Source organism: Chlorocebus sabaeus, chromosome 21 (genome assembly GCF_047675955.1).
Source record: "Chlorocebus sabaeus isolate Y175 chromosome 21, mChlSab1.0.hap1, whole genome shotgun sequence".
In the NCBI taxonomy this organism is placed as follows: domain Eukaryota; kingdom Metazoa; phylum Chordata; class Mammalia; order Primates; family Cercopithecidae; genus Chlorocebus; species Chlorocebus sabaeus.
The window spans coordinates 103,865,301-103,884,742 of NC_132924.1; the positions used below are offsets into that span (position 1 = coordinate 103,865,301).

The following is a 19,442-nucleotide window of genomic DNA, read 5'->3' on the forward strand; positions in this document are numbered from 1 at the left end:
TCCTGGTGAGGCCTCAGGATGTTTTATTCATGGTGGAAGGCAGAGAGGGAGCAGACGTGTCACATGGCGAGAGAGGGAGGAAGAAAGAGTGAGAGGAAGGAGGTGCCAGCGTTTTTAAACAACCAGCTCCCTCTAACTGAGCAGGAACTCGTTAAGTGAGGACAGCACCAAGCCATTCACGAGGGATCCGCCCCATGACTCAAACACCCCACCAGGCCCCACCCCCTATACTGGGGATCACACTTCAACATGAGATTGGAGGGGACAAACATCCAGACCATATCAAAGGTATGCTCTAGGATCCTCGTTCAAGTAGAACCTGCTTTTGTTGCTTTGCCTTCTAAACTGAACCAACACATATTAGCACAGTTCTCTCTCAGCCACAGAATCTCAGTTTCTCTGGACCATTTTTCCTTATGTAAGAAAATGACCTGTTTAACCATGGAGGGAACCCTCAGCCCGGTAAGAGAGGAGAGTTGAGAGATAGCTGGTGCAGCGTCTCATAGACAACAGAATTGACTCCCTCACTGCTCTTTTCCCATCATCTAAGCCAGTCATCCATTTTCCCCAGGAGTGTTTCTAGGTATCCATCACCGAAACAAAACCCCCAGCAATTCTGTGGAATTTTTATAAAGTATAAACCATTCATGATATGCTAATAGTGAACCATTTGTTAGTACGATACCACATGCAATTCAGGTCAATGAAACTCAACTTAGAAACTGGAAGAAGAAAAATCACCTTTGCATTATTGCTTTGCATTTGTTTTCTTAGTTCTTGTCCATGGACCCAAGGGTCACCAATACATTTCCTCTCATCAATCAGCGTCATGGTGCTCTTCCCCAATCATTATAACCGATTTCAGATGGTGCTAGAAAATTATATTGACTCTGAACACCAAAAGAAATCAGTCATCCTCTAAGGGGTCACAGGAGGACGTGAAGTTTGGGAGGGCCCAAACCTTACTAAATCCAGCATACATTGGGCCCTTTAACCCAGGCATGATGGAATGAGTCTGTACTATCCATTAAGTGCTATAGGTTTATTCCACAAAGAAGTATAAAATTCCAACAATGCGATATCCTGTACAATTACATTCATCCCTTAGTATCCTTGAGGGATTGGTTCCAGAAAGCCCCTTGGATACCAAAATCCACAGATGCTCAAGTCTCTGATAGAAAATGGTGTAGTATTTGCATACAACCTACACACATCCTCCCGTATACTTTAAATCATCTCTAGATTACTTATATTTAATGCAATGCAAATGCTATGCAAATAATTGTTATACTGTATTGTTAGAGAGTAATGACAAGAAGAAAGTCTGTTCACGTTCAATACAGACACAACTTATTTTTGGAAAACTTTCGATCACAGTTGGTTGGATCTGCCACTGCAGAGACCTGACTGCCATTTGTGATATATGCCACCACTGCTGGAAGGGGTGAGGAAGGGGTCAGCTATGTGAGGCAGGTTCTCACAGCCGTCTGCTGTTGCTTTCAGATACTTCCGAGCTGTCCCATTCATTTCTTTTGCTGTTGGCAGTGCAGCGCAGCTGGTCTCCCCCAAGAACACTGATTTCAAATGGTGCTAGACAATCACTATTTAAATCTAAACCACCATATGAAACCAGCTTCCTGAAGAAGCTTTATAATCTATTTTTTTCTTCATAATGCTCTCTTACCATAAACCCAAGACAACCTAGAAAGGAAAAGCTGAAACCTAGTTGTGAGTGAGTTACTTAATGGTCTAAACAGAGCTTTGGCAAATTTCATCTATTCATACAGTGATGCCACTGAATTTGTTATTGATGGGGGAGCATGCCTGGGACTCCCCTTATTCTTAAGGTGCCCAAAGGTTCAGCTTTATCATTTAGAGGCAAGGGCACATGTCAACCCCGTCACTCTTGGGTGGGAAGACAAAGAAAATCCTTTGCTTGGGTAAAGGCAGGAGAAGTCAGAGGCATCCTGTGATTGAGTACCCAGGCAGGCGGAGGATGACCAGCAGTGGTGCTGGAGAACTGTCCCTCGGACATGCAAATAGGACCAAGCAAGTAAGTGCTCGGTAGGAGTGGAAGAAAAATGCTTTCCTAAACCTATGATTTTCACCTGGAGATAACTTTGTTTGATCCAAAGGATTACTGAGATTTTGGGGTCTAGGGAAGAAAATAGACTAACTCAGAGGCCAAGTCACATAATGGCACTAATGAGATGCTAATGTCACTTCTGGAATGAATTCCTTAGACTGCATCTATGAGTGAGTTAGAGGTTTTTGTGAGCTTTACTTAAGACTCTCCTTCCCTCTACTCAAAAGGTAAGGCTTTGTACTCTTCTTGGCAAATTATTTTTTGCAACAGTTCTTTTTCCCCCTCACAGTATAGTTCTTGATATCATCTTATTAGGTGGCCTGTTGTCATCCCTTTTTGTGTTCTAGGCATCCAAGAAGATACGTCATGTACCCAGGCCACCTAACTAAAGGGGTGTGCACTGTTTTTATAAACTTATAAAAAAATGTATACATTAAATTTGAAATAATACAATGAATTCCTAAATGCATACTATCTAAATTCAATAACTATTCCTTTTGCCATGTTTTGCTTTAGTTATCTATATGTAATATAGATGTGTATTTTTTGCTGTATTGTTTGAAAGTAAATTGACAACCACCCATACATACACTGCTCCTACTTCAGAATGTCTTTAAATAATGAGGTCATTCTATGAAATGAAGACACTCTTCTACATGACCACAAAATCTTACCATACGTAAGAAAATAAACAATTCCTTAGTATCCCCAAATATCCATTCCACATCCAACTTCTCCCACTTTCTCCAAACAAAAGGTTTTTTATAGTTTTTTCAAACCCAGATTGCATCAAGGTTGATTCACTAAGACTGGTCTCTTTTAACCTCAAAACACTACTCAACCTTTTCTTTGGCTTATCATGACATACCACCTTGTAAAAAACAGGCTCTAATTCTGGCTGTACCATTCACTTAGTCTGTTCCCTTGGTTTATATTTAAGAACTGAACTTTAGTTTCTCCTTCTGACTTTCCTCATATATCATCCTCATTTTACAATCTCGCTATGTGTATTAGAAGAACATCCAATTACCGTGTGCCTGTGGTTGATGATTCCAAGTGGGTTCAGTGCTAGTCAGTCAGGAGGTGCACTGCAGGCTGCTTACCTTCTGATTAACATAACATGCTTGTTCCTCATGGGCTTGGCCAGTTATCTCTTCATAAGGAGATCCCAGCACAAACTCATCCTTTATCATGGAGAAGCATCCACAGCACATACCTATTGCTGCTAGGCTAGTTTTTTAAAAAATCTCTGTGAATAAAGGAATAGAACACCAGGGCTATGGAGATGTGTGGCAATCATTTCATCAAAGATGTAAACAGCTTGTTGACTGCAATGAAAGGCACATACTTTGTGAAGTGACAGGCAGTGACACATTTCAAGTGGATAGTAAACTTAAGCACCAAAACTGGGAAAAGTGCCAGGACAGAAGAATCACTACAACTTTCAAATAATGGTTTCACTAATTCTGTGATTCCTTTAGGGACCCCCTGCCTCCTTCTGTACATGCTAGTGTAATTCGCAGTATCAGTGACTGAAGTACAAAAGCAGCAGCCAGATTATTCTCATCAGTCACAAAACTCCAAAGTCTGCTTATTTTTGATAACTCGTTGCAGTGTTTGCCTACTGCCTAGAAGTTTTTCAAATGATTGACACTTCAGTTATGGGGAAAATTTTTCCTGAAGATGAATTTCTTTCTTTTACTTATGTCTGATAAGATCATATACATCTCATACACCAAATATGTCACACACAGTATATATTCAACCATGCCCTTAGCAGGGCCAAACAAATATGCTAAGTTTTTTACATTGTCTTTATGTATGCTTCTCAGAAACTCAGCAGAAGGCTGAGCGTGGTGGCTTGTACCTGTAATCCCAGCATTTTGGGAGGCCGAGGCAGGCAGATCACTTGAGGTCAGAAGTTTGAGACCAGCCTGGCCAACATGATGAAACCCCATCTCTACCAAAAAATACAAAAAAAAAAAAAAAAATTAACTGGGCTTGGTGGCACATGCCTGTAGTGAGGCTGAGGCTGAAGCAGGAGAGTTGCTTGAATCCAGTAGGCAGAGGTTGCAGTGAGCTGAGATTGTCCCATTGCACTCCAGCCTGGGCGACAGAGCAAGACTCTGTTTCAAAAAAAAATCAGCCAGGCATGGTGGCGCATGCCTGCAATCCCAGCTACTCAGGAGGCCGAGGCAGGAGAATCACTTGAACCTGGGAGGCAGAGGTTGCAGTGAGCCAAGATCATGCCACTGCACTCTAGCCTGGGCGATACAATCAGACTCCCTCTCAAAATAAAAGGCTGGGTGCGGTGGCTCACGCCTGTAATCTCAGCACTTTGGGAGGCCGAGGCAGGTGGATCACGAGGCCAGGAGTTCAAAACCAGCCTGGCCAAGAAGGTAAAACCCTGTCTCTACTAAAAATACAAAAATTAGCTGGGTATAGTGGCAGGTGCTTGTAATCCTAGCTACTTGGGAGGCTGAGGCAGGAGAATTGCCTGAACCCGGGTGGCAGAGGTTGCAGTGTGCCAAGATTGCACCACTGGATTCCAGCCTGGGCGACAGAGTGAGACTCTGTCTCAAAAAAAAAAAAAAAAAAAAATCAGAAGAATAAAGGTATATTATTTTGCATATATGGGCTCTTCATATTAGCCCCGTGTGACAAGGTCATTTGGTATATCTTCCCACACTGCTTTCATGTCCTTGGGGAGAAAGTGGGGTGCTGAGCTGGCAAGTAGTGACCACACCAGGTGTGGCAAGAGCTGAGTAGTGGCAGTCGATTGTTTTCTGTGACATGAAAAGCCAGCAAACTGGCTTAAGGTCACTTCCCCTGGGCTTTGAGGATTTCACAAGAAGAATTCTACCTAAGCCTGACATTTCTTTAAGGATGTAGCTTTGAAATGTTCGAGACATCAGAACACAACAGTCCCAACTTGAGTACTGAAGCTGGAGATGCAACTGTGATGCAACAGAACACACTGTGATAGACATCTTGAGTTGGGTCCCTGTTTTCACATGAAGCAAGTGGCTAGTTTCCTGAAAACAAGTCTGCATGAAGAGACTGGCTACCCAGTTAATAGCAAAAAACCCCATGGCTTACTAGGAAGGAGATGGAAGAAAACCAGTTGATAAATTTAAAAGGGCTCATTCATTCTCTTTCCAGGTCATGCAAACGAGAACAGAGTGAGAGCAAGTGGGATCCGCTGATTTTGTTGAGTCTTTCAGTGACTTTCAGCTGCAAGGGCAACTCTACTGAGAAGGAAAGATTTCACTCAGTAAACATTAGCATGTTTTCAACCCTCCCTCTCCTCTCATTTCCAACAATCAATGTGATTGTTCTGTATTTTTAGGCCAGGATACGGTAGGGCTGAATTTCTGTAACTCAGGATGTTCTATTTTAATCATCAGCAATTTTAAGGCATGGCAACATCTGAAAGAAAAAAAAAATGTAATGACTCTTACACACAGAACATATACTTAAAATTGTCAAAACTCTCCATCTCCAGCATTAAAACAATCATCTTTCAAGAACAAAATCCTTTCTCGGTGTCTCTCAGCCCACAAGCCATGAGAATGTGTCTCCATTTCAAAACCCAGTCTGTACTGTCATGCTTCTGCTGTTTCTCAGCAAGCTGCCTTTCTTTGTAACTTTTTGCTTCCAAATCTGATAGTGAAGCTGGAGCCTGAGATGTAAATTGATAAATGACACCAGGAACTCCTTGCATGGCAAAAGCTGAACAGTACAAATCCATTGTTTTCCTGAATGTGAAATGCCAGTCTGTTCTTGCATGAGCAAACTGGATTAAAGTCACTTCCCTTGGGGCCTGCGGATTTCACAAGGAGAACTGCATTTGAGCAGGACACTTCTTTAAGATGTGGCTTCAAAGTGTTTGGGACATGGGACACAATAGTCCTAAGTCGGGTATTCCAGCCGGACTATAGGTGCAGCTGGCCCTGTCCTGACGAGGGGCCACACAGCTCTAAGTCTTTCTTTGTTGCCCACATGCCTTGAATGGATGTTTTCTTATAGGAAGTGGATGAACAAGTTAACACAGGATCTGGCTGGGCTGCTTACTAGCTATGTGATCCTGGGCAAATCATTTAATTTTTCCGAGCTTCAGTTTCCTGATCTGGAGAATGGAGATGCGAATTTCTACATTGCAGTGGTTGTTAGGGTCATATGTAATGCATTTATAAAAACGGTGGGTCACTTTTAAAGCACTATATGAATGTTTGGTGTCTTATCAGCTGGATCAGAACACTGGAGTGATTTCGAGGGAAAAGGCCAAAATGAACTGGAAAATGATGGGAAGAGTACTCTGTGAAATTGTCATCGCTTCCATTTTTGGAACACTTAGTCCACGGCAGCCACTGCTGTGTGCTTCCCATGGACTCTGTTGGCATTCACAACCACTAACATGGTCTTTGTCTTTCAAAAGATGGGCTAGAGACTTAGAAAGGGTACATGACTTCCTCTTGGTCACAGAGCTGGAGTGGCAGACCAGGACTCAGACTCCAACATGCCTGATTCCCAGCCCAGGGATTCAGCCAGCACTCTTTACTGCTCCGTCCTTTACACCCTTCAGCGCATCTTCATATGGACCTCTGAACAGTCACTGGCTCCAAGTTTCAGGGTTTCATCAGTAAGTACATGAGTAAACCATGAAAGCCAGCTTTGGTCCTGAGGAGTAGAAGTAGCACCAAATAACTCACCAAGAGAAAGGGAGAAAAATTAGAAATTAGCACAATTTGGCTTGTACTGAATGGTCAGAAGACCTGGACCCCCCACCACACTTCTGACATGCAGTGTGACCTTAAGCCAGTCCTGTCCTTCTTTAAAGCCTCGTTTTCCCACTAACCTTAAAGAAGTTCAAGTCAAAGAGCACAGTGATGAGTCCCACAGATCATGCTTCAGATTATGACAGTGTTAAAATACTGACTCCAAAATACAGCCCGGCAGTTTATCTTCTCGAGTTTCCCGTTTCTATGACACTGTATGGTGAGATGACCAAATGCAGACTCCAGAGCCAGAATGCCAAGCTCTGCCACCAGCTCCTCACACAACCCTGCACAAATCACTTTAACTCTCTGTGCCTCAGTCTCCTCATCTGTAAAATGAGGTTAATAGGCCGGGTGCGGTGGCTCACGCCTGTAATCCCAGCACTTTGGGAGGCTGAAATGGGTGGATCACGAGGTCAAGAGATTGAGACCATCCTGGCCAACATGGTGAAATCCCATCTCTGAAAATACAAAAATTAGCTGGGCATGGTGGCATGTGCCTGTAGTCCCAGCTACTTGGGAGGCTGAGGCAGGAGAATTGCTTGAACCTGGGAGGCGGAGGTTGCAACAGTGAGCCTAAATCGCGCCACTGCATGCCTGGTGACAGAGTGAGGCTCCATCTCAAAAAAAAAAAAAAAAAAAAAAAAAGATGGTAATAACTGGACCTAGCACATAAGGTGGTTGTGAGGATTAAATCAGGTAAATATGATGAAGCCATCTGAACCGATGTTAGCACAATGTAAATATTCAGTAAATGTTAGCTATGATAATAAAAGTAACACAATAGTTTCCATGAGCACATTATAAACAGAGATGTGGCTAAGAGATCCACCACAGCTGGTAAATGGAGAGGGTGCAGAGATCCTGCTGTCACATGCTTTGCCGTACATGGACACATTCTAGAGTAACTGACTGCGAAGCTGAAATGGCATCTCCAACTGGATTTACTGAAATACATATATTTAATATTTTCAACTGCCTTCTCCTCTTCCCATTCTAAGACCTGAATATGGGATCTGTATCCTTGTTTTTAAGCAGGAGTTCATGTTATAGACTCTTTCTGACAGTAAACTGGGAGTTGGGTGGTTGAGAGAAAAAGAGTAGAGATCAAATGGTCAAAATGACCATTTAAAAAAAATTATCGGGCTTGTCAGGCATGGTGGCTCACACCTGTAATCCCAGCACTTTAAGAGGTTGAGGCAGAGAATCACTTGGCCCAAGTGTTTGAAACCAGGGCAACACAGGGAGACTCTCTGCCTCTACAAAATAAATTGTAAAAAATTAGCCAGGCGTGGTGGTGCACGCCTGTGGTCCCAGCTACTTGGGAGGCTGAGGTGGGAGGATCACTTGAGCCTGGGAGGTTGAGGCCGCAGCGAGTCGTGATCACACCACTGTACTCCAGCCTGGGCAACACAGCAAAACCCTGCCTCAAAAAAGAAAAAGAAAAATGTACTGAGGAATCATCCAGGTACAAAATAAAACTCCCTTGAGGTTGACTTACAAGCAGAAGCCTCTACTTACGTAGGTGTAAAAGCAATCTGTTAACAGATATTTTCCAGGCACAGAAATCCTCAGGAGGCATTTGTTCGGAAGACTTGCACCTGGAATTTAAATGACAGTGTGAGCTCCTAGGAAATCTCCTAGAGTAACAGCAGAAGAAAAAGTCAGTTGTTTTCTCGTAAGCATGTTTCTCCACCAGTGTCACCAACAGAGGCATTTTTAAAAACGAGAAATAGAAAGCACCTTCTCCTTCCTGCACACAGGTTGGGAAAGTTCCTGTACAGCGAGCAACACATGCCCCCTCATGCTGGTGCTCTCTGTGCGGGAGAAAACGCGAGGTGTGGCTGTTGCTAAGGAAACCGCTAACATGAGGCAGAGCAGCAAGGTTTGCTCAGCAAGATGTTTTAGGAAATAAAACACAGTCTAAGCCTATAGATCCAATCACAGAAGAAAGGCAGGCAAGGATCCCACACAGGAGACGGAAGAAGGCTTCTGTTTTCACAGCTGATTCTGCAGCCTCGTGCTGTAGCAGTACAGGCTGCAGAAGGCCTGCAGAGGGGAGCGCCGGTCTGCACGGACAGTCTGTGATGGCTTCAGAATCAGGTGGAGGGCAACTGAGAAGAACGGAAACCACCTCACATTCTCTCCTACCTGGTCTAACTTTACAGACGAAATGCATCTTTCAGCTGCATCAGAAGAGAGGAAGCCAAGGTCGTAAGGTCTTCTTCATTTCTGAAAACTGATTGTTCAAGTAAATCCTTCAGTCGTCCCCCTGATGCGACCTGCTAGGGAAGCTGGGAGCGCCTTCACAGTAGCTCCAAGGGGGTATCCTTATAGGGGATTACATCTCAAAACACATTTTACCCAGCAAGAGGCTGCATGACTCAGCAGTCTGATGAAGAAAGCTCTGTCAAGTTACCACCAATTGCAATTTCTAAGTTGATTACAGCTCCACTGAGGAACCTGAACACAACTGAGGCCACAGAGCATTCCCCAGGCTTACTGGCCAGTGGGATGATGTGGCCCAGACGTGTAGGTCGGAACTGAATGGTCAAGACAATGGTCTGTGATTGGCAGGTGGGCTCTTTAAGCCAGGGGCTACTGAACATGCTCTTCAGTGACTGGGAAGCTCTCAAGATGATAGCAGAACAGGAACAGAGTATGTTGGGAAGATTCTTGAGAATTGAGATTAAAATCCCAGAGGTGGTAGGCCAGTAAAAGAAATGGTCAGAAAAAGCCCTTCAATACTGTCCTATAACAGAAAAATACATCTAAAAAACCAAGCTGAGAAGCACAGATGGGAAGGAAGAGGCACTGGGGTAAAACAAGAATCAAACCAACCTGAAGCTACCGAACACACAGAATTCGGGAATATTTAAACACTATCATAATAGCATGTTTCCAAAATTGTCTGATTATAAAAATGAGGATAGAAACCAATGTCAGACAAGAGCTCTTTCATTTTTTTTTTTCTTTTTTTTTTTTGAGATAGAGAGTCTCACTCTGTCACCCAGGCTGGAGTGCAGTGGCATGATCTCGGCTCATTGTAACCTCCGCCTCCTGGGTTCAAGCGATTCTCATGCCTCAGCCTCCCAAGTAGCTGGAGTTTTAGGCGTGCGCCACTATACCCGGCTAATTTTTGTATTTTTAATAGAGATGGGGTTTTGCCGTGTTGGCCAGGCTGGTCTTGACCTCCTGACCTCAGGTGATCCGCCCACCTCGGCCTCCCAAAGTGCTGGGATTATAGGTGTGAGCCACCGTGCCCGGCCCTCTTTCACTTTTCAACAGTAACTGAGGTCTGTGTCAGATTGTGAGGAACCCCAGTCTGCTGCTTTCTGGAAGCTTTCAGTATTTGAAAAAGTGGCTAGGGAAGCTGCTGGGAAGTCCTTCAGTTAACCTTAAAAAGCGTGTAATAAAACCTAATTATAGAGCGTGCTTCTTTCATCCCTCCGTCACTCCTCTAGAGAATGTGGGGCTTTCTAGCCACTGTCCCTGCAGCCTCCTAGGATTGAGATGTATGAACATTATTTACAGACGGGAAAAACAGAGCACTTCAAGTTTTGGTCAAGAAAACTGTGCGGGTTAGTGACGGGGTTTCTCAACTGTGAAGACCTGAGCTTGACAAATGCATTTTCAGCTTCCCAGGATACCCCTGGCTCCCCGGTGAGCCCTGGAAGTCTCTCCCTTCTACAGCAGCCCTTGGCAGTTCCGGTCTAGGGGCAGAAGCCAGCCTGCCACGGCAGAGGAGAGCAGCAAGTTCCAGCCCAGCCAGCGAGCACGCTGCACTAATGGGATTCCCGAGGCTCTGGCAGGAAGTCAAGGGTCAAGTGAGGACTTCCTAGGTGCTCAACAGTCACACTCTGGGGCCTGAAAAGTCTTTGAAGCTTCTCTCTATCTCTGCTTAGAATCCAATCGATCAATCAATACCTTTTCCTTCTCTCTGCCTCTCCTCCTGAGCCCCAGCATATTTGAGTGAAGGAACTTATACGTACGTAGCCGTTTAAAAGCCAAGTGCTATCAAGTGAGCTCCCATTTCAAGGCACGTTTGAACTGGGAATAGGAAGACGGGCAGCAGCTTAAGCTTTGGGATCATACAGACCTGGATTCAGATTTCACTTGTTACACAGCCTTGGCAAGCTGTTCAATCCTTTTGGGGCTTTAGTTTTTTTGTGTGTGTGTGTGTTTTTAAATTTATTAAGTAGAAATGATAATGTTAACTCTCAGAGTTGTTGTGAAAACACAGCTAACTCAAATAAAACACATGATACCTAGATTTTCAACATGTTAACCCCCACCACCACCACATTCCCCTGTGAGGGGATGGAACAGCTAACATTTTGGGGTAAAATTTCCAGAAGATCTATAAAATCGAATTGTTAAAACTGATGTGAAAAACGAAAATAAGATTAGGCATCAGTAAATCAAGGCTGTGGGTGGGTCTGGGGGCTCCTCTGGAAGGAAAGGCCAGACCAAGGGATGTCCCAACAAGAAGTTAGGAGTCTGGGGAAAGACAGATACGATCTGAAACTGGGACCAGGAAATTCCATTTCTGCCTACTGATTACTCATCATTGATTCACCACGTTTACAATTTACCAGGAGTGGACATGGGAGCAAATTGGAGAGGTGAGTCCCACTGAAGTTTACAACCTAAAACTAGACAATGACAGAGGGTGTCAAAGGAAACCACAGGGCATGGCAGGGGCACATGGGAGGCGCCGGTTCCCGTGAGCCAGACACAGGAGGGACATGTCACTTATTCCACAAGGGACTAACCAGCAGCAATGCTTCAGAGAGACAGGTCACTTCTCGACACTCCTGGTCAAGACAGACCTCTTAAAATCATGGGTAGATATCCACCAGCTGCCTTCTAGGAGCCTGCACTGTGCCGCACACTGCTGGAGAATACCGAGGAGGGGATGTGAAATGTCTATATGTGACCCAGGACCTAACTGTGGAATGGAGTCCAACTCGCAGGGACAGAGAAAGTGCTCCGGTGTGTCCTGCTGGTGGAGAGCACAGTCGTCACTGGGGACCAGATGAGCTCAGGGCAGGCTGATGGATTATTCAGTCAGGAGAGGCTTCATAGGGCCAGGGGCCTGAGCTGGGCTTTCCAGCGGGGGCAGCCTGGGCAGGGGAGAAAGGGAGAACTCCAGGGAGGGGACAGTAAAACCATGCCAGAGGTGGCAGGGGTGAAGACAGTGGGGGATGGGGCAGAGCCACAGTAGATGTCCCACCACCAGGGATCTGAGATGACAGGCCAGCAGGCGTGTGGGGGTGGAGCCCAAATGTGAGTCCCCCACCCCTGCACACAGGGTGAAAGTTAGCTGGGATCAGGGATGGCAGGGGGTGAGAAGAAACGTGAATTTTATGAAGAGTAGAACAAACAGATGTTTGTTAAGACCTAACATGTGGAAAGCACTGCTGTGGACAGGAGCGAGTGAGACCTGGGGCCAGTCTTCATGGAGTTTACAAGCCGGAGGGGATACAGCCCTGTGGACAGAAAACTGTTATGACACGGGCTAAACACTAGCATAGGGGGAATTCTAGGAGGTGCAGGGACCCACAGGTATGGCACCAGACTTTGGGGTCAGAATAAGGATTCCCCACAGAGGTAGGAGCAAAAAGAAACAGGATATGGTCTGTTCCTTTCAAGCTTCCCACAGGGGCCAGGAGCCCCTTTTGCAGGATGTCTTAATAAATGGGACATAAAGGTACCCATTTGTCTAGAGTGCAGTGTTGGCTGGAGACAGTGAATATATGAAATGATACCCTTAAAATGCCCTTTGGCTCAAAATGAGTCCCTTTCCCTGACCCCAACTTCAGAAGTCAAAAGGAAGAGGATCATGTCGTGGGACCCCAAATGACACTCACACTGCAGGTGAAACACTGGGGTGACTTTCACACGCACAGCTAAGAGGGAAGACGGTTTCCATATGACTGCAAGTGCACGGAAAATCTAGCATGCCCAACAGGAGGAGCGGGGAAGGGAGTGCTTGCTTAGGAGGGACTCGGGAGCATGCAGAACCTCTGTCCTGAATCTGCTCCCTCTATGTACGGAGGCCGTGAGTCAGGTACCCATTCCAAAAGCAGCAGCAAGGGGAGGGTTAGGAGACATTCGCATCCAATGTGAATATAACAATCTGAAGAAGAAAACAATACCCACTGCTTTCTGTTCCATCGTCCCAGCTTACTGTGTGATTTTCTGTTAGGAGAACTGTACCCACAGCTTTAATTGGATGCATTTGCTGGATTATGATTTTTTAAACAAATAAAACAGGGAAGAAAAAAAATCCAAGGTAGATTTCAGTTAAACTATCACCACAGTGATTCTCCATTTCACTCCCGTGTAGGAAATGTGCATTTGTTTCTACGGAGCATGTGTAGACAGCCCTAGCTCCCTGGAAGAGAGATCTGAGGGAAGGCCATTATGGACGCATGGTGGTTTTAACACAGCGAAACTCCGCTCTTCAGTAGCTTTTTCCTTTTTTTTTTTTTTTGAGACAGAGTCTCGCTCTGTCACCCAGGCTGGAGGGCAGTGGCACGATCTCGACTCACTGCAAGCTCCGCCTCCCAGGTTCAAGTGATTCTCCTGCCTCAGCCTCCCGAGTAGCTGGACTACAGGTATGCACCACCACACCTAGCTAATTTTTAGTAGAGATGGGATTTCACTATGTTGGCCAGGCCGGTCTCAAACTCCTGATCTCAGGTGATCCACTTACCTGGGCCTCCCAGAGTGTTAGGATTACAGGCGTGAGCCACTGCACCCAACCAGTAGCTCTTTTTAAAATAAACTGGGCTGGGCATGATGGCTCACACCTGTAATCCCAGCACTTTGGGAGGCCAAGGCTGGAGGATCACTTGAGGCCATGAGTTTGACACTATCCTGGGCAACACAGCAGGACCCTGTCTCTCTACAAAAAATTTAAAAAGTAGCAGGGCGTGGTGGTATTTGTAGTCCCAGCTACTTGGGAGGCTGAGGCAGGAGGATCACTTGAGCCCAGGAGGTTGAGGCTGCAGTGAGCCTTGATGGTGCCACAGCACTCCAGCAACGGAGCGAGACCCTGTCATACACACACACACACACAATTAAAATAAAATAAATTGCCTACTTTAAAAATAAAGACAAGGCGGAGCGCAGTGGCTCATGCCTGTAATCCTAGCACTTTGGGAAGACGAGACAGGTGGATCACTTGAGGTCAGGAGTTCGAGAACAGCCGGGCCAACACGGCGGAACCCCGTCACTACTACAAATACAAAAATTAGCCGAGCTGAGAGATCACACCACTGCACTCCAGCCTGGGTGATGGAGGGAGACTCTGTCTCAAAAAAATAAAAATAACAATAAGGCAATACAGGTGTTGGGGAGGGGGTCTGGGAGGTGGCTGTCATTTATCTCCAAAATCATGCTAGAAGCTAAATATAGAATCATTTTTCCTCCACACTGTGTCCATGGGCTTGGAAGAGGAAAAAATGGCACTTAGTGTTACTAGGACCAAAAGACAGCTCCTCCGACTAAAAGATCATCCTGGAGTTGCTTAACTGAATACTGATGACATATTAACATTCTTTAGGGGGAAACACGTTTTGTAATAATCAATTAAAAAAAAAAACAACAAAGTGATCCATGAAGCTATTTAAACACCACCTGGAAAAATAGGATTGACTCCACAGGAGGGCTCCCTGGGTGCAGAGATCTCGGTGCAAATCCCATTTCGCTGACTTGCTTTCTCTCCTTAGACAAATGTGTGTGGCAGGGCTGAGGACCTGCTCATGTCCTTTTCTGGGGATGCCACACATGGCCGGTTTCTGGCTCTCGGGGACAGTGGCTCCGGTTCAGAGGAGAACCCTTACTGGCTGTAGTGTGGTGGGCACAGCAGGGGTGGGCCGGTTCACCTCCTGGCTTTGAAGAAATGGGTTCTCTCCTATGGCATCTGTGATCCCCAAAATCCTCAATCAAGCAGGAAGGGGGTGAGTCGATGGCTCTTCCCAAGGCCTTCTCCTCCCATGGACAGCTTCTCTGTCCGAGGTCTCTCGCCGTTTCTCCCCCTTTACTCCATCCCAAGAGGCACTTGTGAGCTTCAAGGGCATCTTCTAAATATTACATTCACTCAGTGCCCCAAAGAGTACAGCATGTTCTTAGAACATTGCTCAATTCTTTCTCCTGCGGTAAGGATTCAGTTTGTTTTATTAAGAACTAGTGTGGCATAAGTTAATTCTCATCCAAAAAAAAAAAAAAGAAGTATATCAAGTCTCTTCTTTTGGCGAATAGTAGATAGAATTGTTATTATTCTTGTTTCTGTCCTGGAGCTAATACATTCATGACACACTGGCAAAGGATGTTTTGAAAAAGCTGTCTATGGCAAATAACTGATTTGTTTCCTTTTGTAAAAACGAAGTTCTCCTTTCTGACCCAAGTCGTTTTCTAAATGATCTCAAAGGGCAAGCTGCCTCTTCCAGCGGGACGCCGAGGCCACGCTGGAACCTCCTTCCGAGGTCTGGACAGGAGCTGTGTGGTGCAGAGGAGGGAGGGCTGGGCCCAGAACGCAGAGGTCTGCCTTGGGCTGGCCTCTCTCTCCAGTCCTGTGACCTCTGGCTGACCAAAGCGTCCCTGGTTCCGTCCCTTCGTGTCTGAAATAAGCAAGCTATATTTAATAGTTTTCCTTTTGCTCTAAAATAAGACGATTCTGAAATATGACATTAAGTGTGAGGCCGGTTTCTGCTTTGGACCTCACCTAAGGGGCTTTAGTCATAAGCCCATGTGTGGAAACTGGCCCTGCCAAAAAAGAAACATTCTGAATCATTCAAAACCATTAAGAATGTTGGCTCTGACTTCAGAAAGGCAGGATAAACAGACCCGTGCCCAGCGGGAACTCACTTACTGGATGTCTGTGTTTTTAACTCATCGGTGCCTGAGCACTTCCCAAGTTCCTTCTAATGGCTTCAATGTTTAATGCTGTCACATTTGTACTATTAACTCCAGTTCATAAAGGTGGGGGGTGGGTATTTAATTTGGTGCTAAGTGCTCATTAATCTTTCTAGTGTGGTCACCAGAACTGGATTTTGCAGCCTCTATCCAAAACAGGTTAATTCTCCCACCCCACACAGGTTATAAAATAAAGAATAAAGCTCCCCCGCCCAACTTTTAAAGTCCTTTTCCCCTAAACAATACTCTAAATAATCAGTGAATCTAGAGATACTTTGGACTGGAATGGGTTCCAAATCAATTGACCTCTAAGCTCCAAATGCATTTGGATTCTGCTTCTATTGATCTGAAATAATCAAGGCTACAGGAATTGGGATATGGTTCTGGTTTCTAGAATTTACCTGAAAAACTAGGATACCTTTGACCATCCATATTTCTAGGAAGCCCTCTGACTATCCATATTTCTAGGAAACCCTTTGACCATCCATATGTGGCTGCTTTTTTATACATACAGTACTCATGCAAAGTAAACAGAAAAATAAAAGAGTAAATTGCAACTTCCAGGTCACAGTTTACAGTGTATCTGGCAACTATGTGGTAGAGTTCAGTGGACCTGCCGGAGTCCTTGTGTATGCCCCAGACACAGGCATACACATACAGAGCTCAAAAAAAGCTGCCCAAGAAAATGACAGTCTTTTTTTTTTCCTTTTTCTTTTTTTTTTTTTTTTTTTTTTAAGGAAGCTTTCACAGATCTAGAACTAACTGGGCACATAATGGGTAAGGTCAAACACTGAAACTTTTTTTTTTTTTAACTTAAAAAATTCTGGCTGGGAATGTGGTGGCTCAGGCCTGTAACCCCAGCACTTTGGGGGGCCAAGGTGGGTGGATCACTTGAGGCCAGGGGTTCAACACCAGCTTGGCCAACACGGCAAAACCCCATCTCTACTAAAAATACAGAAATTAGCCAGGCGTGGTGGTGGGCACCTGTAATCCCAGCTACTTGGGAGGCTGAGGCAGGAGAATTGTTTGAACCCGGGAGGTGGAGGCTACAGTGAGTCAAGATCACGCCACCGCACTCCAGCCTGGGTGACAGAGCGAGACTCTGTCTCCAGAAAAAAAAAAAAAAAAGTTAAAAACTCCGTGTTCAGAAAGCAAGAGACATGATGCTGTTTTCTCCAATTCTGAAAGCTCCCAGTGGTCACAGCATCGTTAGCCACGTGTAACATGTGCATCCAGGCAACTGAATGATTAACTGTCACCAGACTTCTCCATGGCCTTACTCGAACTGAGTAAGCTGGTAGTATTTCCTAAGAGTTGTCACTCAGTTGTGAAAACAGAGAGAGCTTTTTGTTTTTTGGAAAATCCTGATCAGCCGAAATGACCGGGTGGTCAGCCCTGCCCATCTTGTGGCTACTTAGATAAAGGCTTCTTTTCCCAGGCAAGGAGAAAGAGGATGGTTAACTTGCTTTTTAGACTGAAGTCATCGCTATTCACTGGTGTAATGAATAAGCTAGACTTTTTTTTTTTTTTTTAAACCTCCTTTCAAAAGCAACACTACATTTTTCTCTTCTCTGGAAATGAACAGAACACGTCATAATTTTTTAAACATCCATCAGTGCCCATGAAAATTTTTTTTTAAATAATCTGAGCCTCACTTGTTCATTGCCTACAATATCAATCAATGGCTTAGATATCTCTCCGTGTTATATTACTTCTCACCGCTCTTAATTCATCAGGTCAAACAGAATCTTAAAACATCATTTAAAAGCTTCCTTCCTTCCTTTCCATGTCTCAGGGTATCTGTAATGATAATTTTGGTGTGCTGAAATCAAATGACTGACCAAGGCCCATAACTGTGATCACAGGTAAAACGTTTTTCTGCTTTGCCAAAACTCCGAGTTTCCTTTGCTCTCTGTGTCAAACTGAAAGAGCCCTCCCAGACCCAGGGGCCAGGTGGAGAGGCCACTCACACCCGCCCGGCGCGGGACTGCCTTGTATGGCCTCACCGGGGCCCGGTTCCCGGGGCGGTGACTCAGCTCCGGAGGACCACCTGCTGCGTGGGGGTTGCTGCCTAGCAGCAGGTTATTGCCAGTCACGAGGGCAGAGAGACCCAAAGGATCAGAGAACAGCTCCGAGCAGGTCAAGGGCAGTGCCAGAAGGAAAGCCTTTGTTTACAGAAGGAACGATCCTGCACCTTGTGGTGAGGTATTAAAGAGTAGAGGGGCTTTGCACCTGCATCCTAAGCCTCTTGGTTCACCACTAAGCCGCACAGCCACGGGGAGGAAACCACTGGGAATACCATCACAGAAGATGAAGGTGGGGCCGCAGGGCACCTCCCACTCTCAAAGGGAAAAGACGGCCCTGGATCATCTTTCTAAAACACCACTTTGATGAAGTCGCCATGATTTTCTAAAGTAATAAATGGCAGCCACTACCCACAAGATAACAGAGTGCATTTGAAACCTTTTTACCACCTAAGTCCAACCCACCTTCAGGGCATTCGCTCTACTTCCTTAGATAAAGCCTCTGCTCGGGCTAAGATGTTCTGTCTCCGCTGCCCCTACTCTGCAGGCTTTCTCCTCCCGCTGGCTGGAGCAGAGAATGGGGGAGCCGTTAGGAGCCACAGACACTGCGCTATTCCACATGGGATTCTTTTTATTGTTTGATCTATTTCACATGTACAAAGCTTTGACCTTCCAATTCTAAGAATTCCTACTTAGAACTGGTAGGTTCTAAGAACCTCCTGGGACCGATTCTGGCACATGTCTCTTCTGAACTCACAGAGCTTGTGCCTTAACAATTTAGAGTCAACTGACTTTGCTGTCCTTTCTAATGTGTTAAGTTTCAGTCTGTGACAAACACTGACAAGATGTGTACCTCATCAGTCACTGTAAAGGGAAAGGGCATGGCCCCTGCGGCAGAGGTCCACAGTCACACAGACGACAGAAACGTGCCCAATGCCTTCCAGTGTATGTCACAAACGCGTATTTGACAAGGGACAGCAGAGACTCTGCAGGTGGTGAGTTTTACATGCAGCGCCAGAGAAGTCTTCATTGGAGAGCTCCAGGCTGGATTTTAAAGGAAAAGCCGAATTTTAAGGGAAGAACAGGTTAAACACCAAAGGAAAATGGGGAGGAATGTTTCAAGGAACATGTATACTAAACAACACAGTGCATTCTCTCCAGCTCTGCAGCTCGGGGTTCCAGGGCCGGGGGTCCCATAAGGTTGGGAGAAGCAGGCCTTATCACGACGGGCTTTGCAGGACAGGCCGAGTGTGTACGGCGTCTGAGGTGGAATGACAGGGTTATGCCCTGTGGAAGGGGCGACTGTAGGACTGCTCGGAATTGGGAGTTTGACGGGGGAGAGGCACTTTCACAGACATTATCTGGTTTCATCACCACCCCTTCTTCAGCCATATATTTGGCGATTAATTGCGCACTTGTGATATGTTCCTTTCTGCTCTCTGTTCCTTAATGCCTCCTGCTTTTTTGTCTTGTCCCCAGTTGGGCTATCCATTCCTGGTGGCCACAGAACAATACCTTCTTTAATGGCTCCCACAGTGACCAGCACGTGCCTTAAACTCAGAGCAAGTCAATCAAACTCCTTTTAATTGAAATTTTAGGATGTGCTTTTGCCACACTGTCAAGTAAGTA

General features: G+C 45.4%; 2 long non-coding RNA genes across 6 annotated transcripts in view; one reads left to right on the plus strand and one right to left on the minus strand.

Annotated features, from left to right (window-relative positions):
- The window catches only part of LOC119626148 (uncharacterized), a 173,686-nt gene extending 163,079 nt beyond the window's left edge, over nt 1-10,607 (plus strand). Inside the window, exon 7 of one of the 2 annotated variants that reach the window (XR_005242316.2) lies at nt 10,502-10,607. This is a non-coding gene — a long non-coding RNA (uncharacterized lncRNA). Of the gene's footprint in view, nt 1-5,248; nt 5,352-10,501 lie in introns of those variants that run through there. The other variant, XR_012090420.1, reaches the window with a different exon arrangement.
- The window catches only part of LOC103226908 (uncharacterized), a 254,714-nt gene that overhangs the window by 23,867 nt on the left and 211,405 nt on the right, over nt 1-19,442 (minus strand). The window contains exons 6-7 of one of the 4 annotated variants that reach the window (XR_012090414.1): nt 8,386-8,465; nt 912-5,515 (exon numbers count right to left, since the gene is read on the minus strand). The exons of 1 other annotated variant lie outside the window; for it this stretch is intronic. This is a non-coding gene — a long non-coding RNA (uncharacterized lncRNA). Of the gene's footprint in view, nt 1-911; nt 8,466-19,442 lie in introns of those variants that run through there. 2 more of the 4 variants (XR_012090413.1, XR_012090412.1) reach the window with 2 other exon arrangements.